Genomic DNA, 25,557 nt, shown 5'->3' with positions numbered 1-25,557 from the left:
CTTATTCATGTCAGTGCTTCTCCATCCACATTAATGCAGCTTATCACCTATGCTTCCTATGTACAGTACATAGAGTATATTTACTTATGTTTGTTGTTGATTTGTACATATGCAGATCTTGTATTTTATTATTATCATTATTATTATTTTTACGTTCCATTTTTATGTCTATTTTTTATATTTTAGTTTTTAATTACATTTGATTATTTATTTAATTTAATTTTATTAACTATCTTATACCTTTTTAATTTTTTTTGTACTATATATAATAGTGTTTTTGTTATGTGTAACTGACCTAGTGTGACCACACAATTTCCCCCTTGTATCAGTTAAGTCAGGAATGTCTCCATAGACACACAGTATCTACAATAATAAAGTAAACAGACATATTTTGAAATAAAAAATGTCTATCATTGCTGCTTGGTTGCTTCTAGGACTATCTTCATGGTTTCCTCCTTTAACCTCCTGAGACCCTGCGTCCTCATATAAAAGGACGTTAAGTTTTAGGTTCGTGGCAGCTTCTTCTGCTTCATTTAGACTTTTATCCTCATGACTACACACTAGCTGGTGTAAAAACATGAGAGCGAGTGTTTCGGCGCATTCATTCTGCAGCCGATCACATAGCAGAAGTGCAGAAAACGTGCAAAACTTCATCAAATTTAAATAACCTAAGTTTCTAGTTTAACAAACTTAACAGTTTCTATCAATAGTAACGAGCTATAGCTTCGCTAATTAGCAAGTACTCGTTTTAGGACAGTGAGAATTCAATATTTACAATTCCGTCTTTGCACAGCCATTCATATGAGTGAATTTATTGTAATATGCAGTGAAATAATCCCTGTGTCCACACATGAGGACATCGGTTTTTCCAAAAACTACTTCCTGTTCATAGATTATGCTTAGTTTTTATAGTTCTTAGGTCCTAATAATCTCATGATACCTTAGAGAAATTAAAAATGCATAGCAAACAAAAGCTCAAGTCTCAAGGGGTTAACGTGTAAATGTCCGCAAATTATTTCTTTCTTTATTTACTTTAATGAAAAGCAGGCTGATGAAGTTGCAGGCTACTTCACGCAGGTGTGTACAATGACAGACTTAAGTGTGGCACTTTATCATAAAGACGCGCTGAGTATCACAAAGCGGTGATATATGGTGCGAGCGGATGTGCGGGTGGGATTCTTCTTTAATGTCAGTGGCATAAACATTGCGGTTCTCATCCATTTAACTGCATCTGTGCCGCTCTCTCCTGCCCATAGATCACTGCTGCCTTTCTCCTCGGCTCCTCAGCTCCTCTGCCTGAATGAATTCTTATCAGATTAAAGGTTTCACTCCCCCCCCCCCGTCCCCGTCCCCCTCCTCCACCTCCTTCACCACCGTGACGGCTGCTTCCTCCACACCCCACGGTCTCACCTCCATTCCTCCCCGCGCTCCCACGTTAATCTCCAGATCGTCCCCCTTTCAGCGAGCCCTGACCCTCGCACGGTCGCAACCGTACGTGACCTCCTCAAGCAGCGCACGCAGCAAAACCTGAGCACGAGTTGTCGTGCGTGTCTCAATCACAACCCAGCGAGAGTCAGCCCTCGGTTGGACGATTGTGACGCAAGGCCGACTTTGACGGAGGACGCAGAATGATGAACACTGAGCCTATACTTCCAAGTGTCACTTCGTTTCCATGCTAATAATATGCACGCTAATAATGTCTGCTAATTGTGTTAAACACTACATGCAACGCTGGGGATTGAAAGGTTTGTATCACGCCCACTGCGGCAACTTCTTCTCAACGTTTCCCACAGAAATACCTCCCCACCTCTCATGTTATTTTTATTTGCATCGCAGTGAATAATGCAACACCGTGAAAATCACAACCAAAAGTTACTTCAGAGTGTTTTTTTTTTTTCATCCCCCAAACACACCTGACAATAGCTCAGTAGCAGGTAGCTCAGTCTGGGAAGCACATTTCCAGCCCAGACAGAGATGGTAGCTGGAAATAAAAACAGATTGTGGCAGTTGACAGGTGGAATGAAAAGTGGGTAGTTTCCTTGATGTTGCGGAGGCTCAGAAGAACCCCAGATCAAAGTTTGAAGTGACTTTTAATATTTATCCAAGAAAAAATATTTCAGAGAACATCAGTCGTTGTTTTTTTCCCTTTCATTACGACTGTTTGCTTTGCTAAAACGCCAAAAAATGTGGTATCGCTTTCAGCCGCGCTCTTCAGAGCGAGCCAGTTAGAGGTGGGAGGAACTGTCCCATTTTACTGTTTTTCCATTTTTAACATATACAAAGCACACAGTGTATCTCTGAGAATCTCCGTGGCCGATTCTATGCGACAGATCATGCACAGACAATGAAGGGATGCTCTATCCTCTATCGCGTTTTTCAGGAAAACGTCACAAAACGCGGAGAAGACGGAGCTCGACCGAAATCCGCTGCAGTCAGTCTATTGACTTTTGAGGAGTTCGATTATGGTGGGTCTGAGGGAGAGGGGGGAGGAGGGAGGGGGAGGCAGCGTCGGCGGAGGTGAAACTTCATAACATTTACATTTTTCCCTCGTTAGTCACACATTTTATCCAAACCTTGAGAATGAATTATGCTGCCAACTAAATCTCATTGATTTCCTCCCTTTCCCCCTGAAATGATATAAATTGTATCACTCAAGCATAATGCAGGGGCGCGCGGCTCTCTGCAGACGTGGACTCACAATGCATATTTTAGGGGAGAGGGGTGAGTTTGTGGGGGAGATCAATAGTTTTGTTTGTCTGTGGTTCGTGTTCTGCCACTAAAAACAAATAAAATGATCTGGATTTGCTTTTGAGTAGACCTGTTTTAATGTTATTATACACTCACCGGCCACTTTATTAGGTACACCTTACTAGTAAAAGGTTGGATGCCCTTTTGCCTTCAGAACTATCTAAATTCTCCGTGGCGTACTCACACAGTTGCTGCACATCTATGATGAGAATCTCCCTTTCCACCACATCCCAAAGGTTCCTCTATTGGATTGAGATCTGGTGACTGTGGAGGCCGCTGGAGTACAGTGAACTCACTGTCATGTTCCAGAAACCAGTTTGAGATGATCTGAGCTTTGTGACATGGTGCATTATCCTGCTGGAAGTAGGCGTCAGAAGATGGTCCACTGTGGTCATAAAGGGATGGACATGGTCAGCAACAATACTCAGGTAGACTGTGGCATTTAAACCATGCTCAGTTTGTACTAAGGGGCCCAAAGTGTGACAAGAAAATATCCCCCACACCATAACACCACCACCACCAGCCTGAACCGTTGATACGAGGCAGGATGGATCCATGCTTTCATGTTGTTTACACCAAATTCTGACCCTGACATCTGAATGTAGCAGCTGAAATCGAGACTCGTCAGACCGGGCAACGTTTTTCCAGTCTTCTGTTGTCCAGTGTTGGTGAGTCTGTGTGAACTGTAGTCTCAGTTTCCTGTTCTTAGCTGACAGGAGTGGCCCCCGGTGTGGTCTTCTGCTGCTGTAGCCCATCTTCTTCAAGGTTGGACGTGTTGTGCGTTCAGAGATGGTATTCTGCATTCCTTGGTTGGAACCAGTGGTTATTTGAGTTACTGTTGCCTTTCTATCATCTCCAACCAGTCTGTCCATTCTCCTCTGACCTCTCACATCAACAACTGCCGCTCACTGGATAGTTTCTCTTTTTTGGACCATTCTCTGTTAAACCCTAGAGATGGTTGTGTGTGAAAATCCCAGTAGATCATCAGTTTCTGAAACACTCAGACCAACAACCACACCACATTCGAAGTCACTTAAATCCTCTTTCTTCTCCATTCTGATGCTCGGTTTGAACTTCAGCAAGTTGCCTTGATCACTTCTACATGCGTGGGGTCATTCCACCCTTTCTGCACTATTCAACTCATAGTAGCATCAGTCACTTTATGCATATGGTTGTCATGCGCTGTGTCATGTTCTTATTTGTCTACTTTGTATATATACGGGATATATTTTATTTTTTCTCTTTCATATTTTTAGATATTCTCAATGTTTGCACATTCTTGTTTGCATTATTTGTGTGTAGCTGTTGCACCGTAGGCCTTTGAGGATTGAAATTTTAATCCTGTATTGTGTTGCACATGTCAGAATTGACAATAAAGTTGACTTGACTTGACTTGCAGCCATGTGATTGGCTGATTAGCTATTTGTGCTAACAAGCAATTGAACAGGTGCACCTAATAAAGTGACAAGTGAGTGCATTTGACACTTCAGTTATAATCAACCTATGATCCACCTTCATTCAGTGTAGTTGTGACAATTCCACACAGAGCAAACGTCAGCATCGTGTGTCAATATCTCACATTAAAGAGCAAACTCCTTGTTATTTTTCTTTTTTTTCATTCATGGCTCGTGTCAGTTTGCTTCTCCTTTTTCTCACTTTCTCTCACCGCTTTCCATTTCCAGTCACAAGGTGATATTCCCTCGTTCCCCGCTGGATTGTCATCAGCTGTCATCAACTGCAGCGGACCTTGAACCAGATACAAGATGAGGGATTTCTCGGCCCCGCCTAAGTGTGTGTGCGGCAGCCAGACTGAGAATGAGCCCGGGCTGAGGACTTGGGAGGGGGGAGTCTCGCTGTGTCTCGAGGTCCACCAAGAGACCTCCGACAGCCAGCGCACCGTGTCTTAAATCTCTACCCCGGTGTCATCTCCCCTCGTCTTCTCCTCGGACACAGAGGGCCGAGAAGCAGCTGGTAGGTTACTGAACCCGGATGGATGGAAAGGAAACATGCACGTCATGCTTCGTTGGCAACAGTGTTTCTGGATTCTGTTTTATATTTATAGGTTTTATTCTTATAGGCTGCTGGCATGAAGCCTTCATGTTCTCCTCGAAGTTCTGGGGAACTAATACGGAATGTATTACCACTTTTCTGAGTCATCTTTGGTTTTCTTTTTTTTTTGTCTTTAAACAGAAGTCTCCACCACGACGCGACGACACGTTACTTTTGTAATAGCAGCTGTACAATATGCTTATAGAATCCTCCTGAGTTCACACCTGAAGTGCGAATGACGGACGGCCAACTTCACACGGCGATTGGCTCGCCGCTTCATGTTATGTGCGCATAAAAAAAAAAAAAAAATGTGTGACTCCATGAATATCCGCGCCGTTATCTCCGTATTTGGATGGTGGAGCGTTCTCCGTGATGGACGTCTTTTCATCCCACTTACAGGTTGTCTGCGTTCGGAAAAAGGCGATCGGCACTTTTGATATCTGATTTATACGAATCACATCTTTTTCGGCATAATCATCTCCTGAGATCTGGTTGAAATATCCCTGAGTGGTAACATACTGGTAAATTTTTGGCAAACAATGTCAAGTATATATATATATACACACCGATCAGTCATAACATTATGACCGCCCTCCTTGTGTCTCCAAAACAGTTGTGACTCAGTTTTTAGTGGGGAGGGGCTTTGGTCCTTTGGGCTGAGGGGCTCCTACCACAGATAGTTTGGGGTCTAGGGCATAGGTCTTCAGCAGGGGGTTGTTGACCCCCTAGGGGGTATGCAGAGGTACTGCAAGGGGGTCATGAAATCTTTGGTTGATTAGGCATTTTTTATATATATATATATTTTTTTTATTTTCCCACACAATTTTTCCATCATAAATTGAAATTTCCTTATATACACTTTAACACAAATCCAGAGAAATCCCAGACGCATCCTGCATTGTCAGCAAATGAGAAGCTAACCGTGCTGCTCGCTCACATCAACCAACTATTGAAGACCGAAGTTCATGCTTACGGCAGTTGCATGGCCAACCTACTGTTGCATATGTTTCAAATAAGGAAATTAATATTTGAACCTGTGTATTATTTGAATAGCTTGATGTTGAATGTAACGTGATAATAATCATGTATCTTTATAAACAGCATAGGGAATTTGGAGGCAACTCATTGCTATGACGGAATCTTGAAGCTAATTTCAACAGCTTTTTAAGACTTTTTCAAGACCTTCTCAATATTTTTTAAAACCACGCCGCCACTTCAAATTGTAACCACTTTCATTAGTGACACCAGTTTTAGTTTACGATAAAGACCACAGACCACTATCATACAACAGAACTCAAATAGGCTGAGAGAATAAATCGAAGGCAAAGCTTGAACGTCATACGCCGTTGGTGCCTCTGAATTTCCGCCCGTGTACGTTCTGGCGCTCACAGAGACAATTTGCAAACGCACTCATATAGTAGTCCAGTTTTCATATTACTTGTTAGTAAATTAATAAATTCACAGTTTTTCAATGTTTTTGGGCCCAAACTCAAAATTTACCTCAAAAATACCTTCAAAGTTTAAGACCTCATAAAGTCGTGATAAGACTTTTTAATACTCTTTAAGGTTCTTAATTTTCCCAAAATTAAATTATCAGCTTTTAATACTTTTCAAGACGGATGCCTGTTCTGGTCTAGGTGGGTTCTGCATGTCTAAATAACTTCCACATGAATGAATACCAGGTCCAAAAGCTTTCCAGCAGAACACTTTAAATGTTAGGTCCTACTCCTCTGTCAATGGTTTTATTGTTGTGGCTGATCAGTGTACATATAACATTTTGCCTTCTGTTTGCTGTTCACCACAGCATCACACCGGAATTCAACAGCAGACGTAACATCCACACATTTAACAACAACCAAACTTAACTTGTCATTGAACTAAAGTGCCGAGGGGTTTCAGGGAGCAGCAGAGTAATCACAGTGAAGCATGTAAAGCTGCGGGATGGCCATCAGGCAGAAGCATGAGGTGGCATCCTTTCTCCTGAAGGCGATGACAGAAGTCCTGGATGTGTTCATCAGTGTCTGTTTCCGCCGCTGCACCTTGCAGCCCCGTGTCTGCGCTCAGGCTGCTCCCCGCGCGACACACAGCTGTGGGTGTCGACGATGACAGGTCAGCTAATTAGAGCGGTGCTGTGTCTGTCTGAGGCTGCAGCGGGGAGCTGCCGGGCGCATGACTCTATCCGCACTCACCCAGGCCCCCTGGCCCCACGAGGCAGCCATGCATACGCGGGGGTGGGGGGGCGGATAGGCCGATGCATGCTGAAACGCTCAGATACCTACAGGTCTGTATTAGATTTACATACTTGGGCAATAAACCAATTATCTCTTGAGCACGTTCTCGTGATGAGTTCACCAGTTTGGTCTGTTCGTATTCTCTGAAAAACATATTAACCCTTTATGGGGCGAGGAACCAAATGTGGTAACTTCCACACACATTTTAAATTGCGCCTCTCAGTGATATGGTTTTTTCACACAGCCATTCAGAGAAGATCAGGACAACATTCTCAGGTCTAATCATGTGGTCTGTTCGGTTCTCCTCTGCACGAACACTGAGCATAAATGATTTATTAGGAACCATGGAGAAGAAGAAGTGGCCTAATGTTGTCTAATGTGATAATGTTGACAAGTGCAGAAATAAGCTCTTATGTTCTAATGGTCTAAATCAGAGGTCTTCAGTGTTTTTCAGGCCAAGGACCTCCAAACTGATGGAGAGTTGAAGTAGGACCCCCCTACCTACTATATGTGTTCTATATTGGACTCTGCCTAGAGCTATTTACATCATTTCACATTCAGTATTAAGCTATTCAAGTAATATATTCAAATATTCATTTTATTTATATCAAACCTATATGCATAACAATAGGGTGTTTAAGGTGTCTAATCCATAGGTCTTCAACAGGGGGTCCGTGACCCCTAGGGGGTCCGTGGATCTTTCCTCATAATTTCTCCCCTCAAACATCCTACTGTTGCACATGTTAGAAATAAAATAATAATAATAATAATTGAACCTGTATATTATTTGAATAGTATAATATTGAATAAAAAATTATAATAATAATATATATTTATACATATATAGTAGGTCGGGGGTCCCTACTGAATCTCTCCATCAGTGTGGGGTCCTTGGCTTGAAAATTTTTGAATTAGACCCTTGGTCTAATCAAGATCAAGATATTGATCTCGTTATCTCTTGTTTTCTAAAGATCTCCAGAAACTTAAACATCATCTAGCAAACATCAAAGCACAAAACAACCGGCACACCTCACAGTAGAGCTATTCCATCAGGTTATTATTTTACTACATTACGTATGACGGAAGTCTTTTGAATTAAATATATCGAGATCTTATCATCTTTTATCTTGTATTAACCGTATTATTTTATTCTTAGGGATTCTTAAATATAGGACTTGTTTTGTACACTGCTAGTCCTGAGTTCAAATCTCATTTTCATGCATAAGCATGCAAATGACAATAACCTTTTCCAAGTGTTTCAATGAGTGCCCTATAAGTTACTATCAATGTGAACTAGAGCAGTTCTGGACCTTTAGTTTGTAGTCAACACGGGAAACTACATTATCAGAAATTCTACTGAAAGACTGATACTTGTCGAACAAAAAATGGAATAGAATAAAACACTTGGCTGATCTTGAACTTAATTCATAAAGTTACACGTATTTTCAGTTCGACCTTCACCGATGCAGCGCTGTCACGGCAGCCACCACCACCACCACCAGGACCGCTTCCATCACTCAGAGCTCATCCGACCTCCCTGAGCTACTCCGCTTCGTCATAACCTGACACCTCCCCGTGTCACACAGTTTGACCCTTTGCCCCGAGCAATGACCATACTGTAGAAACAGATGGAAGCAAGCACACACTGACGCATACAAACACAGCACTTTAAGCGCTGACACACTTTTAACGTCCACTCCAGTAGCATCATATTAGCGCTAAAGAAAAGCGATTGCACACACGCACGCGATGCCCTCTACTGTGTCTTCGTGTGTGAATATAACTGTCAACCTGTGCTAAATTAAATCCCTGCTACAGTGTGATTTAACAGAGTACAGGTGACTGGATTTAGGCTCCTGGACATGACAGCGCTATCAGGGGTTTGTATGAACTATCGCTTTAATATTGTCAAATATGCCATTGAACACGGCCCATTTGATAGCGGTGTATCTATATTGCTGCAGTATCCAGCTCCTCCCGAGCTGCTGCCAAGGGAGGTCTTAGAGGTTAGCTTCTTTTCTCTCGGATAAATTGCTTATTTTTCCTCCTCCTTCCTCCATGAGCTGGACCTTTTGCCCCGGTCGGCCCTTCCGTGGCTCCGGAGTCATCTACTTTTATTGCAGTTAATGCTCCCAGGTACCAAACAGCGGGGATGCTCGGGGAGTTTCTAGCCCTGGCACCCAGCGTGAGTGCCAATCAATTTTTAATCACACTCGAATCAATAGCAGCAACTTATATTTAAATAAGAAGAAAAGGAACAGATGGAAAATAAAGCAAATGCCAGATCTGAGGTTTGTAATGGAATTTGGTCAGTGATAATCTGAATACTTTGGAAAATCCCAGTCTGCTCCTGGGATTCATCATAACGTCGGGTTGTATACTAAACAACACAAACCACACTTTAATGACCACCTTATGTGAAATACTTAAATATTCATTCGCGCGTTTTCATTTGATGTATGCTGCAGCAATAAAGTGAGATTAAAAGGCCAATTTGAGAGTTTTTCTTTTTACTTTTTATGACCCGGACTTTGTCCCAGCTGTAATAATATACTAATGTCGCCTAGTTTTTATTCGCCAGGTCGTAAAATCAAGTTTGATTGCTTAATAGAGCAAAGTTTCAGCGGTCTGGGACCCTGATAATTTAAACATGTGTCAATACATCATGTTGAGATGAACCAACAGCAGCGGTGCCTCGACAGTGTTCTCCACTTTTAGATCCCCACTAAAGGTGCTTATGTACGACACATTTTTCATGCATGCAAATGCGCAAATGACAAGACTGCATCTAAATGGCTAATTGTGGAAAGAAAAAAAACATTGCAAAGAGTGAGTGGCATATGGCTTCAGTCGTCTCGTTGTTGGTAATTTCTATACACAAGGTAATATACTGTATATATGGGTGGAACTGCAGAGGCAGCAGAAACCTTAACTGGAGCCTTATGCCACCTTCTTGTAATGACAAAATGAAGTTTCTGAAGAGTTCTGATCTGTTGTATGTGGTTTTATTCTGTAAATAATGTGTGTATAACTTCACGTACCATGCTCAGGTTCAAATGAATGGAACTCTTATTTTGTTTGTCTGCTAAAGTGTGCAAAACTCCGTCGTAACCTGGGATGCCGCGGCCCCTCTGAGTGCCAAGATGTAAAAGCTGTCCGACGAGTCTCGCCGATATGCAGATATGCAAAGCTCCGCTCTTAATAATTCATGTCTGAGTTTACAAATGGCACTGTTGCGCAGAGACGAATCAGTCGCGTCGCTGAAATGCTGTTTGGAGGAGATGAAAGTTTAATTCCTGTCCTAGATTACTCCTCCTCATATCTAAGCAGGCCCATTATTTTGCCACCACCAATGTTTTCCCACCCCGCCGTAATAGGAAATGAAGGGAGACGTGGGCTGCAGTGGTGGGACGCGACCGGTTATGTACTCAACGAGGATCCTCCCTGATAGGTGACAGCTGGGGCGGCTATTTGCATCCCTGTTGGAGCGAGTGTCCTGTTAGGCCACAAGCTGCTGGAGGGAAAACAGGGACAGTACTGTAAATGTAGCGCGCTAATGTGTGTGTGTGGTCTCTAATGTGTGTGAGCCGGGGGAGACGGGGAAGATATTGAGGGAGTAGAAAAGAGGAAGGAGTCCTGGTGATGCACTGAACAGAGACAGACACGGAAAAATGTGATTCCTTGTTAAGCTGTAAATTACAAGAAGTGGCCAATTAGGCCAATTTGTTGGCATCCTGATTGTCTGCTGACCATCATCCAGAGAGCTCCTACCCTTTGACAAGACCTGGCATCCTGTGTTTGTTTGTAATAACACAACCCTGAGGTAACCCTGATGAGAAAGCTTAGTTAGCAACTGGGCTAACGTTGTCAGACATTTGAAAAATGACATTCCACCGATTTTATGTTTGTCAGTCTGACTCGCTCTGGAGCAAATTCTAGTCGGTGCTGTGTCTCTTTTGTCACAACTGTTGTTTCTACTTCCTGTTTCACTTTTAACAATAGTGACTGAAACTTTGTTTCTATGTCTGTTTTTTGTTTTGAGTTTCCTGTTCTATCCGCAAAAATGAAGCCCGAAGTGGGCGGAGCCTGTTGTCACACCCTTAATTATGCAGAATTTTAAACCTTAAATGAGTTAGACCCCTGTTTCGTTTTTTGTACCAGGCTGTAAACATGTTTAAATACTTTTTTGCCTCATCTCCTGGTGTGCTGCATCTCGGTCCTACCATAAAACCTACAAATATTTGTATCCCCGAACCTTCTCAGTTAGCTGATCCATCTTTATTGATCCAAAACAATTCTAAAAAAAATTGTGGAGATAGAGAACCAGCCAGAAATACTAAACCAGAAATACACTATTACCGAGCGAACCACTCAGAGCTCTTACGCTCCAAGTCACTGTGGCAAATATTTACATTTCTGGGGAGGATGTCTAAACCATATATTAATCTATAGGTTTTTGAGAATGGACCTGTGCTTTGCTATTATTTGTCTGATCTTGCAACAGTAAAATAAAATAGGAGGTCTGGACTTGGCGAGTGTTGCAGCTCCTATAGCACGGCACATAAAACAAATTTAGCCGCAACTTGAAATTCTGATGAATTCTTGAAACATTAATCATGTTTCCATGTATCCTGGAAGCTAGCACGACTTTCCCCAGCCACAAAAGGTTTTGCAATGAAAAAACTTTTGCTTGCAGCCTCTCCGTTGGGAACTGAATATGCCCTGGTAAAGCCAGGCAGGTCAAACTGTTTGTGGATGGAAGAGTAACAGCCACATACCACTATGGAGTTCAGCAGCACTGACGGCTGTAGGACTATTCAACAACATGAAGAGGATTTTATTTAAATGTTGCAAAAAAAAAGAAAATCTCCAACTGGGTTTCAGCAAATTAACTAGACTCAGGCCTCAGTACCTTTCAGGTATCGACCGAAACAACATAATACCAAGTAGTATCGAAACTGCGCGTGTCAAACGATACCTGTAATTAGTTCTTTTAGTACCCGGATCAAGAAAAAAAATGACTGTTTCTATGGTTTTGCTCGCAGCCAATCAGCGCAAGCGTTCTTCGGTTCAATGCGCCGTGTGATTGGTCCATCACCGCAACAACAGTAGTTTATATGGCGGTAAAGCGGGAAGCCGTTGCCCGGTCACCTTCCTCACCTGTCGGCAGCAAAACCTTCAAAAGTATGGCTATACTACACGCCTATGGAGCCGGGTACAAATAGATGGTTACAATGCGGCAAGATAATTTCGGGGAAAACGTGGAATACTAGCAACATGATGAAGCACCTCATCAAGCGCGGAACAAACTTCAGGGTGGAGAATTGCTCTGTGTTTAAGAAGCCGGCTTCTACACCAGCGTTGATGTTGTCGTCACTTCAACAGGACACGGCGCAACTGTCGATAACTTCAGGTAATACATAAATATTACTGTTTAGATTCAGAATATTAGTTGTGGTGTTTCAAATTACACAGCCCAAATAATACTTTGTTGTACAGTTATTCAGTAAATATTTGAGCACTTTCAAAATGTATTCATGTAAAAAATCTTTTGAATGGGGAGGAGTGGTGATATTTACGCAACCGATTGCTTTCTTTTTTACATGATTAATATCGAATGAAATTGAAAAAAAGTATCGAATGAAGTAGTCAATTGGTATCGGCATCGTTTTAAAGGTACTGGTATCGGTGCTGGTATCGAGATTTTTTTAAACGATACCAAGCCCTACTCGGTATAGGTTGTAACATACGTCTGAGACTAAAAGAAGAAGCGATCACGAACAAAAACAACACATTTTCAAAGAAGAAGAAACTAAACGATGTGGCCATTACAGAGATAGATGGAGAGAATGCTTAGGGACCTTTCTTTATTTTGCCAAGTAGTTACCCTTTCACGTCAGATATTATTAGTTTCTTTTCGGTAAGAGGCAAAAATGCAGTAATTCTAGTGCATGGAACATAGTTACATGATGACTGTGTTTCCATCTACCCTCAAGTGCACTCTATTTATTTCTGTTTCCGGACACTGGAAGATATTTCTAGTGCGTGTAACAAATTTCTTGCTATCGGCTTTCAGTTTGCGTCTTATATATTTTCTCAGCAATAGCTGTCTCATTCACAGGCTAACACTGACATTGACTGTGTATAAGTCACCTTAGAACTGTATCAAGCTTTCTGTTTAATGTTTCCAGGTGACTGACCTTGGGAAACGGGTCTTAAATACGCACACGGTGGCTGTCTACATGCTTTCATGTTAAAAATAAAAGAAGGAAAAAAAAGTGAACCTTTTAAGATGAGAGAACGCTTTCTACTGTCTTTGATGGATGTGACTGTATCTCAAATATCAGAATTTGGCAGACAGACAGACAAAACAAACCATTTGAGTTATGGGAATTTTCAAAAAATGATGCATTTTCCAAACTAAATGGCTAAATGAATCTAAACTACAGTCCTCGGGTGAATATTCATCAGTTATGTAAATGGCTGCAGCCTCACTCCCCAACATACCGGATAAAGTGTTTTTACTAAAGAGCTCAGAGTGGCGTTACACACATCATCCAAACCTTGAAGTGATCTCTGTGTACCTGTGCGTGGGCTCCGGTAGATCAGTATGCTGCCGTTGCAAGTGGGGAAGTGTTGTCAAAGGCTCTGAAAAGCTCTTTGATAAACGCTGAGGGCCACCACGCCAAACTCCCTCTATCTCTCTCCTGGTTCCTCTCTCTGAGCTTCACGTGTGATCAAAGGTTTATTTGAATTGTTTCTTTGCCTCGAGGTCTGAGGTCAAAACATTTATAGTGATGCCGATGTCTCAGATAAGAGAGCGTAAGGTGAGCGCCGGAGCTCTCCAGCCCTGATAACTGACCTCTTTTCTTCTTCCGATGTTGGATCTCTGGATGTATGGTCTCGCCGCCACTTCAAATACGCGTTAAAGCGAAACCTTAAAGCAAATGCGAGGCATCACTTCACGCGTGAAGACACACACTTGGCCGCACCGCCACATACACAATCACACACTCACACTTCATCGCGCATGGGAAGATCTAATTTGATAATTCATGTAAATTGGAGGATTCACGTATTCGACGCTGCTAAAAACAACTTCTCCATCCAGTATAACATAAGTGACTCACCATTAACGCATGGGTGTAGTCATATTCAGTGCAGCCTGATGTAATTTTCTTTCTGTTCCAACTGAAACGAGATCCAGCCCCTGGTTACGTTAAACTCAATGAAATAGGTTTGTTGTGCAAATGTGAAGCAAATGAATAGAGGTGTAATGACTCACGCTGCGACAGCGCTTCATTATGCCACTGCATGTTATTCTACGTTTATACTTATCAGATATATTGAATGTAGACACAGGAGACCAGCTCATGTGCTGCATACTAAATGTGTCTTAACACTTTTCGAAGGGATAAAACAAAGCGTTCACACTACAGCTGGTGAATAAGCGCCGACGATAAATAGGCTAATATGTGACCGTACATTCAAAACAACAAGCATATTACCTCTGAATCATAACACAATGTAATGTTGTTAAAAATGTGTATGTTATTCCATTTTTTTTTTTATTTGCTCACAGCTCATGCATGTATTTTTCCTTGAGAAGTACTCCAAAGCATTGCGATTAAAAAAGCAGTAATAGTAACACTCTGCAGTTTAATAGAGGGACAGAGTAGCTAGGTATGTGTAACAGCTTTATATAATAATACACTACCGGTCAAAAGTTTTAGAACACTTTAATGTTTCTTTCCTTTTTTTTTATTGAAATGTATGCAGTTTAATGTCTCATTTTACTCTTAAGTGAAGGCAGCAACAAAATACATATAACCTAAGATAAACTCTAAACGAGTAATGTAACTAAATTACAAAATAAATGTAATCTATTACACTTATAAAGATGCGGATAAATCAAAGAAATACGACCAGATGTTACGGTGATGCCGAATTTCACAAAATGCACTACCCCATCCAGGGCTCTAGAGGTCAGACAAGCAAAACAAGTCACCTTTCTTTTGCTACTACTACGTCCACCTACTGAGACGTTCAGTAAAAGTTCAGTGTGTCTGTAATAGGCGAATTAGACCTGACGCAGAAGCTACAGCGACAGCGCAGACCCTAGCGCCGTAGCTGACGTGCACCTTCCCAGAAATGTAGCTACGTGCCACTTCGCCAGATTGGCCAAGAGCTGTGATTGGTCAGCTTGGTTAGTTAGTAGCGTGTTTTAGTATTTCCGACTTTTGCTGGGTCAAAACAGATTTTGTATGACTCGTCTTTGTCGAAATGTTGGCAAAATTTCAGCAAAAGTTTCAGTCACTATTGATCAAAGTGTAGCAGGAAGTAGAAAAAAAAATTACCCCGAATGGCAAAAAATACACAGCGCTGAATAGTGCAGTTTAGCAAATAAAAAAAAAATGCTTATCAACCCCCAAGCAGTCGCTACATTAGGAGGTTGCTATAGTTAGAAGTACACACAGAAACTTAACACAGCTGACAGTGGTGAAATGGTACAGAAGTATAAATGTTCACAAATGCATAGGCTACCACGAAGGGCTTCAGACTCTGAATAGATTCTCAGCTAATAGATTAGCTTTACCATGAGCTTCTTCTACATCTTTATGGAGCAACACTAGTTTCTAAAAGTTTCTTTCTTGTTTGAAGTTTTTTGACGGGTTTGAATTTCCACCACCTTTGACCTGCCAGTCAAATTAATGCACTTACGGCTTTGATCCAACCGAGTCTGCCCAGACAAATTAAGGTGTCCAAGAACACCATTCGGCATTGGAAATTATTTCTGCTTTAAAACAGAATGGGGCTCTTGGGAAGTGAAAAAAGCAAAGACAACAAACACGTATTAACACTGCACTCTGTGTGGCTTTTCTTCATTGCAGCGTGATGAAACTAAGCCAGTGTTGTGTGATATTAGTGTAATGACTGTCACAGCCAGAAGGGGGAGACAAATATTTTATACTGCTGCTTTAATCTCCAGCCAACTTTAATTGTAGGTTATATTAAAGCTTTTTTTATATAGCATAGCTGCAAGATTTATGCTGCATGAAAGTTTTTAAGTCCTGTTTAAAAGATTTGTAATCAAAAGTAATGTGTTACATTACGTAAAACAAAATATATATATATATATATATATATCCCTGCTTAGCTGACAGCCTGCACTGCTTGAATTTAGATGTTTAGCTATTAAACATCAATAAAAATGTTCAGTAATAGTTCTTTACTTGTAATTAGACTGCACACAGAGCACAGGTGAGAAAAAGTGAAATTAAGCGAAGGCCATGGACTGGGCTTTAACCTTCAAGGTGAACTGAACAATTCCAGCAAAGAAAAACAGTCTTTTTTTTCATTTTCACGAACGAGGGGGGGAAACTTTTATGCAGTTAAATGTATAATTAAATGAGTATAAATTAATGTAGTGCAGTGTATAATTAACTGAATATATTTTTCACATTGTACATTATGAGGCTGACATTAACCTAATTAGTAACAAGAAACAAGAAAGTTTTATTTTAATTTTAAGCAGATTTCATCATATTTTACTCTGTTTAATCACCGACATCACGTCACCAAACACGGCCTCGTTCGACCACCAGAGACCTGTCACTGGATAATTTGGAGGATCGCTGCCGTACACGTGGGCACGTCAGCAGCGGTTGTTAAAAAAGGGAGTCGGCGGGTGTTTTTCCTCCCCCTCCTCCCCCCTCATCTCGGCTATTCCCAGATGGCCTTCGGGAGTCAAACTGGCAACCTCGCCGGTCACAAACCCTCGTCACAAGCCTTCAGGCCACAGCTGCCTTCCTCGCTGATTGGTAATTTCGTCCTGCGGAAAAGCGGATGCTTCACATCATAAAGAGCGCTCCAGATGTTTCAAGTGTCATAATATAACAATGCAGGTGGTGGACTGACAGCGAGGTAGACTCCGCTCCTCGCCCACTGCCAGCAACTTTCTTTCACGAAGTCTGTCTCACCCAAAAAAAATAAATAAACAGGAGCCATCTTTAATATCCTGCTTTTTTTTTTTTGGGAAGGGTTAAAATTTGACAATATATTCTCATCTTTGAGCTTTTAAGGACATTCCACGCTCGCTTTGGTGACCTCCTGCAGGATTCAAGTCATCCCATCATTTGTTTCTTCGGATTTTTCATAAAGCTGCAAGTGAGGCCGAAAACCGAAAAGGCCGAACAAACACACGAAATGCCGCGGCTCTTTTAAAGCCACGGCTCACTCTTCGCCTCCGTCTTTTATTACAACTTGTCACGACTCGCTCGGTTTGTGCTGCGCGAGCCGCGCGAACGTCGCACACTTAACGTGAGATCGGCTACACATCCAATGTTGTTCAATGTCAAGAACGGCTGTGTCCGAGAGTTAGCCGAGGGAGGTGTGTGTGTGTGTGTGTGTGTGGGGAGGGGGTTACAAGGTATTTATCGCCTCTCTCTACTCGCTCACAGTCGCCCAGAGGCTCAGACAGAACACCAGCCTCCGTCCGTCTACTTCTCTGTAAAGCATTAACCCCGGGACACCATCAATTACCAACAAATTAATCCACTTAAATTGGCAAATTTACATTCACTGCCATCTGGCTACGCCGGTAATGAACACAAACACCTTGCTAATTGATCATCACTTTTTGTTTCCCAATGCAAATACTTACATATTACGCATACAGTGTTTTTGTGAGTTTCATTTGGCTCCCGCTCTTAAGAAGAAACTTCACAGCCTTCACAGCCGTTCGAGATTGAAAATCGTACCGCAACACACAACGCAAACGATTTCTAAATAAATGCAACTTATTACGTGTCTTTATAATCCTATTTAAACTACTAGAAACACACAAATAGGCCTATTTCAATGTTGCGGCAGCTTTGAGATGAGTAAGAAGGGAACATTTTGGACAGGAAACCTCTTCTTTTTCATTACTGGAATGAAAAAAGTCCACTATCAAATCTTCATAGATGTCTGTAAGGCATGAACTCACGTAGAGTACAATAGTTCTCATAATCTGACGCATACTCTCTGGGTTCTTGGTCCATTAATGTTTTTATAATCGTGGGTGGTAATGTTGTGTCTTTCTTTGGTTTGTTTTGACATTGTCCGTCTGTGTCTGGTTCTGTGATTGTCTGGTCGTATGATTGTTGTTTTAAAGTCTTCTGTCCTTCAGGACCACGGCTGAAATTTAGCATTCGGGCCAAGTTTGTCTAGTGCGTCAGTGTTGATTAATGTGCATTGTCCCAATTCAATAAACTAATAAATAATTAAGTGGAAAATCACTGAGCAAAGGCGCGTCACAGGATATTATTTAAATGATCATGTCACAGCAGCAGGACAGAACAAGAAATACTTTCTGAAGTGACTTAGACTTGTTTTATTGTCATTCAACAAACACACTATCAGTGCATATATTAAACGAGATCTCGTTAGCTTGGCATGAACCTTGACACTACATCTGTTCCTTTTTAATTTTTTTGTTATTACTACTCTCTTCATCAGGATTCATATGATTAACTATGACATGATCGATCTATCTCTGTGATCATGATTATATCTACAAGTTTGCTTAAGATCTACACTGTATCGTTAAGATGACGCCTCCTGGTTACAGGTTCGTTATTGGAATAGAATGCATTCTGTAAACATGCTAGTGATGCTACTGATTTGTATATTATAAAATAAAATAAAATAAAATAAAATAAAAAAGCAAGACAAAAGGGAAAAAAAAAGGAGTGTGGAGTACACCCCTCCCCTTACACATGGTCTAGGTTGGACAGTAGGTTGGCAGCTAAGAATAGAAACAAGAGTCAGACTGACATCTCTCTCTCTCTCTCTCTCTCACTGGATTTAGTCAAAGTACTAATCCAGAGTATAGGTCTCTAATGATAACATCGATACCACCGATTTCCTTTCTGATCCGATACCAAGTAAAATCCAGGCTGGTATCAGCGATACGGATCAGATACTTGGTGTAAATACACCTAAAAAAAAAGTAGTGTATTTCAAATCACAGACGAGACGTCAGGGTAATGAAGTATATTGAGATAATGGCCTCATTTACTATATATCCGCACTAATGCAACAACAGAAAAAACAAACAGAGATGCAAACATACAAAATATGTGAATATGTTTTTTTAAAAAAAGGAAAAATAAGTAAAATAATAAAACCTTAAAATAAATTATTATTAAGAACTACAATAAAATAAAAACCTGCATCTTAATTGTGACTCTACGTTCTCTCTTTAACAAGGTTTGTTGTGTTGCCACAACTCAATAGTTTAGTTACTTTCCACTGTGTTACCACATTATCTGAAATGATTGAATTATCGAAAGTATCGATATTTTGATTTGAGAACCACTTTCAGAGCATAAAGACCTGGTATCGGAAGTATCGAGATTTCAGTGCTGATGATATTTTTTGAGGTATCCCTGATGAACTTAAGAGCTGATCCGTAAACCCTCATATGAGCAGACAGTCTGACCCGGACTGAGTTTATCCCTTTTATTGTCAGGAGAAGTGTATCAGGGGACAAATCAACCCAAAACTCTAACAGCGCTGAGCCCGGCTTTATTGTCAATTGTCAAAGTTTTGCAGCCGTTCTCTTTTAACTTGCTGTGAAGGTGTCTCACGCGTCAGTTTTTATAGTAAATTTGATTTCGTTTAATAAACAGGATCAAGCGCCGCTAAACAAGATCTTACGTGGTTTTCAAGGAGGTCTGGCGCCTGCTGATGGATGGCAAACATCTAATAATGCGCTTGACACGATGATCAAAAACAAATGATTGTGCCGTGCGCAGGTGTTGAAACAGTAATTGGAGCACTAGTACAGAACTCCCTTTCATCACAGAGGAATCAATAATCCCGTGGAGGGAACCCAAGAAATTATCCTGGAGATCGGCCCGTACACTCCGGAGCGCCTGATGCCACGGGGCGAACGCCGGAGCAACGCCGGGGCCTTGGATTTAATGAAAAGGCTTCACTTACACCACACATATTACCGCGTTTTAGCATATTACGAGCCCTTGAAAGGCAGCGTGCCCTCGGTGCGCTGGAGGAGCACACCGCTTTGTCTAGACATGTTAAAATTTTATGCTTCAAAATAAAAATTCCCGCTCCGTTCTGGGAATAAATATTCTTCTCTGTTTGAGCAAGAGAGAGAGAGTGGAAAAAGGGGGGGAAAAGTACAGATTGTCTGAGGGTGTTTTAAGGATAACTGCCTGGCTGTATAATTTTTACGGCTTGTTTTTATTAATATCCACATGGAAACATTAATTTTAGGGTTTGCTATGAAACGTAAACTTTGGAGGACTCGCAGGACTCTGGCAAATAGCTGACAATCTATATCGCTGTTTGTATATCAGCCATATGTGGCGATGTTGTCTTGTGTGGAGTTTGTGTCTTTTTAACAGGGCGCAGTAACAGTTTTAAGGAAGTCACAAAATGGGGAAAGCTGTAATCTCTCGTACATGTTTGCTAACACACCAACACTAACCTTTAGCAGCTTAAACTGTGCAGGTTTTGGATTGAATTCACCTCCAAAAAGCCCCAAAGATCAAGACTTTTTATATCGTTGGCGCTTTTATTTCTGCGTAAATTCTATTCTGAACACACGAGCGGAGTCGTCGCATGAAAGTTCTGTGATTGATAACAGGTGAATTGCAGTCGAGTCGTTTTGTTCGCTCGCCCAGTAGAATCCTGCAAAGGCCGAATCGTCGCGGGAAGTAATTTCATTGGTTCGGGTTGGGGGGGAAAATTGATATAGTCACACTGTATGTGGGTTCTAATCGAACAAAGTGGACGTGACAAAACTGAAAATGGAGAAATGGGGAGATTGATGGCGTGAAAAGAAATGAAAAAGCGACGCTCAACGGGTGAGGCATGAGGCGCTTTGACTCTAAACCACAGGTCTTCAACAGGGGGTCCGCGAACCCTAGAGGGGTCCGCGTAGGTACTGCAGGGGGTCGCAAAATCTTTGGTTGATTAGACATTTTATATATATATATATATATATATATATGTATATATATATGTATATATATGTATATATATATATATATATATATATATATATTAATGTTCCCCTGCAAATTCACAGGGAGCCTATTCATTCTTCAGGTGGAATCCCATGTTTGCATGTATGTTTATGTCACGTATGTTTAGGTTTGCACATGTTTGAAATAAGAAAATCATATTTGAATGTGTGCATTATTTGAATAGCTTAATAATGAATGCAAAGTGATAAAAGTCGTGTATATTTGTAAATAGCACTAGTTTAATACAGAACATATATAGCAGTTAGGGGGTCCCTACTTGATCTCTCCATCAGTTTGATGGTCTGTGGTCTGAAGACCCCTGCTCTAAACCCAAAAATGTATTTAAAATCTCACCTGCATTAAATATCCCGTCCCGAGTTCATGCCTTGATTTATGTTAATTGCAAAAACTCCACATCGCCGCTGCCAAGGCTCAAGTTTTTTTTTTTGTTGAAATGATTAAAATGTCAAAAATATCCACCGGAGCTTGTTTCCGTGCGTGAAAAATATCATGTTGTGAATGTGTTTTGCGAAAGAGAGATTGAAATGGACTCGAGTAATCTTGTCTTCAACCTGAGGTGAAGTGCTGACTATGATGCATGACTTGACAGTTTCCTCATCCCTCAAATCTATTGTTTTAAATCGACTGCGCTTTCACGCGATTCAATTATACAGTCGGCATTGCGGGGCCGGCTTTCCTGCCGCGAAATATTTGACGATATGAGAACCTTGTGTGACCCATTTATTTTGATTTGGGAAAACAATTGTATCTCATCCCTAATGTCTATCGTGGGCAGGGTTCATAAATCACTCCGCCGGCTGAAGACAAACGTGCGATAGGTGTCGTAGACGTAGAAGCATCAGAGGGGAGAAATTAACGTAGATCATGTCACGTATTCATCAGCGTTTTTGAGAAGGAGCCGCTACACTTGCTGCTTTTTTTTTTTTTTTTCTGCTGTTTTCACTGGAGCAGGAGTCAAAAGTTGAGCTTTCCTTTACAGAGTAATGCTTTCTAATCAGAATAAATTTCTTCAAAGATCTTTGAAGTTACCCTTCCTCTGTAAAAAGGTGCACAGCGTGTCACCCGGTGTATATGTTTTATGCAAAACAGCCGAGAAACAGAGCACGAGCTCTGACAATAGATCAAACCTCTCGTTGTTACCAATACACTGCCTTCTATTTTCTTGCTCTGTTGTCTTTCCTCCCCATGAAAGGGAATTATAAAAAAGACCTCCCCGACTGCAAGAGCGCAAGTGAGTGCGAGGAAGAAAGTGAGCACGAGTAGAGAGGAGGGTGTTTATTGCTTGTGGGAGGTGAATGATGGCGCAGCATAAAAACCCCACCAAACCGAGCAGATGGAGCCTATGTGACAGTAAAACCCCAAACGTCCTGCTGAAGGTTTCTACCAGTGACTTATGAAAGCTATCTGTCAAAACAAAGGCAAGAGTTAGCCGGGTGATATGCTAATGAAGCAGCGTTGCGCCGGTGACAAATCGTGTTCAAAAAGTAAATTGTTTCTCATAAGGGCCCTCCCCGTGTGCGCCGAGCGAGCGCTTGGTTGTCGGTCCACAAGTGACGCGGGGACAACTGGTTTAGTGAAGTTCGTGGGGAAATGGAAACGATAAATCTTTGCCTTTTCAGGGAGTTGGAAGTGTTCGAACAGAAAATAAAACTTTCTCAATATAAAGGAAATTAATGAAGAATAAATGGTGTCGTGATATTAGATCTTCTAAAAAATCTGAGGATTTCTGTGTGCTGCAGCATCCAAGTCTCGATGGGATGCTAGCTTAATTAGGTGCGATGCCGGAAAGTTTAAGTGAACATAGTATATTCAAGTGCAGTGCTTCAGTATTATTTCGCTCAACACCCAAAGGATTTATATTTTATACTTGGTCATACCTTACTCTGATTCATTTCAGAAGAATAATAGTGTGTCTTCGTCCCTCCTGCATTGATGTAAAACACAAAATACGCCTAGAAAACACAATTTACTTCTAAATGTAGGATTTACAAGGATTATCTTGGTATTATTTCATGTTTTTTTATATGTCTTGCACTATATGTCAGTAATTGACCCAATGTTGAGAAAAATAGTTGTTTTATCAACCATCTGAGACCCTGCGTCCTCATATGGGGACGTTAAGTTTTACGTTTGTGGCAGCTTATTCTACCTCATTTAAACTTTTATTCTCTTAACTAGATACTAGTTGGTGTAAAAACATTTCAGTGGATTCATTCTGCAGCCAATCACGTAACAAAAGTGGACAAGATTCAACACCTCATCAATAGTAACAAGCTATAACTATAACGATGCCTTTTTTTTTTTTCCAAAAACAATTGCGTGTAATAAAAAGGGAAAATAAATTGTTTTACATTGTAATTACAAAAAAAACAGGGTTATTTAACTGGATTTTCCCTTTGTTTTATCTTAATCATAATCAACTAACTAAAGGCAAAGTTTTGACATTTCAAGAAAAACAGGCGATACTTGGTCTGTATTTACTTGGTATCGGATCGATGCCAAAATTCCCAGTATCAGCCCACCCCCTAGTGAACAATGCGTTTCCACTTCATTGCATTTGCCAAACTGATGCTATTTTCCCAGGGGTTTGGGCGGCGAATGCCATCCTGAGACTTTGGAAAGGAATGAAGGGAAGGAGCTTTGGCTTCACTTCTGAGGAGTAGTTCCACTGTCCATCTTTATACTGTATTTATACCAAAACCAAAGTATCAAAAGAGGAACAATGTAAAAAAAAAAAAATAACAACATAAACAACACAACAACAGTGGGATATAAAGGCAGTAACAAATAACACACCTTTTACTACAGGTGGAGATGGAGAAGCTCTGAATTCTGTGAGGAGTAATTTGTTGGACCTATAGAAACTGTAACAAAACCATCGACCTCATCAAGCTATTATCGATCCGATACCGATACTAGCCTTGGTATCAATACTGTTGATATTTAGATGGATACACCCAACCCTGTTGTCCACATTTATACAGTCTATGTTCTGAATGCTTTAGCTGTTTATGTGTTTTCAATATGTAAGTTAATTTCTATATCACAGGGCAATGATGGAGCATCACCAAACCGTAAGAGGAGTTGATGAAGCCGGACTTTTCTGAGCACGCGCCGGAAACGAAAGGCAAAGGTTTTAAAGTTGGGAAAACACGATGTTGTTGTGAACAGAGGGGGCACAGCGTCTGCAGCCAAGGCCCGTGACGGTAAGAAAGGGCAAAGCGGCGGGAGGCCTTATGACTGAGTTATTGTCGATGTTTACATGCCAGGTGTCAATGGTGTCACAGATTGCCATCCCAGTGTTCTCAGCAAGGCTTCGGCTCGGTAAACAGACTTCAAAGGAGACGGCTCTGTGCTGAAACAGGGACACATATGCAGCCACACAAGCTCCCCGGGTGTGTGCAGAGAAAGGTGCACGTTTCTCTCTCTCTTACACGTGGATGCTGAAACATAAATGAATCGCACCGTTCCCTGCCCCAATCACAAGGCCCGCGTCAGGCAACGCCAGGCACTCGGCTCATTTGAATGCGGCAACAAAAAAAAAAAAAAAAAGAACAAAAAATTCACATAGAAGCTGCACAGAAAGGCAGAAAAGTCACTTGAAATGTCATGTTGTGCTAAAGTACAGTATCGGAATGACAGGCTGGATGATTCGATGTGTGCACCGCGCTTCTCTGAGGGTACACTTAAGCTTTTGTGTACACGGCGTGTGACGTGCAAGGCAAATATGTGAGCCGGTGTAGACACACGGCATTACAGTATTTGTTTATGAGGTTAACCCAAATGGATCGGAGGGATGGCGTACTGTGCGGCATGCAGCACTGTTTAATTAGGCTGAACTTTCCAAATAATCCATTAATAGCGAGAGTGGATCAGGGAAATAAAAACAACAAAGTTTCTGCCTCGGCTTTAAATTTAGATTCTATTTTAATAGTGTTTGCACCGAGACGGCGCTTTTCTAAACAGGTAAACGAGCAAACTGGACAACATTACATGGCATTGCAACAGTTTTTTTTTTTTTTTTTTTTTTAATCAAATATTAATAAGCTCAAATCACTTGCAATCCTGTCTTCGCACGCTAAAAGCCAACTGGTGTTCCAGTAGCAAACGGTGATTTATGAATCAAGAAGTCGATAGCTGCTGGTGAAACCCCACCCTCCACCCCCCCCACCCCCTAACCCCCCCACCCACCCATCATGAAGAATCCACTCACATATGCAAAGCAGCCGCGAAGACAAAGCCGAGGAATTTGAGTGGGTTGTAAAGGCTGGATGTTTTAGGGGGTTTGAAGGTTTTGCAAATCAGAAAAAAAAAAAAAAATGGAAAAAAGAAAAAACTCATCTCTTATTCAGCCGGAGTGGATGTGCCTTGAGATATGCGTTTTGCTGAGCCACTGTGGAGTGTTTGATTTCAAACCAATTTTTAGCTGATCATTATATTTTATTAAAAGCATCTCAGTTCATTATATAAAA

Source organism: Mugil cephalus, chromosome 18, assembly GCF_022458985.1.
Source record: "Mugil cephalus isolate CIBA_MC_2020 chromosome 18, CIBA_Mcephalus_1.1, whole genome shotgun sequence".
Classification (NCBI taxonomy): domain Eukaryota; kingdom Metazoa; phylum Chordata; class Actinopteri; order Mugiliformes; family Mugilidae; genus Mugil; species Mugil cephalus.
This window is presented reverse-complemented; position numbering follows the sequence as displayed.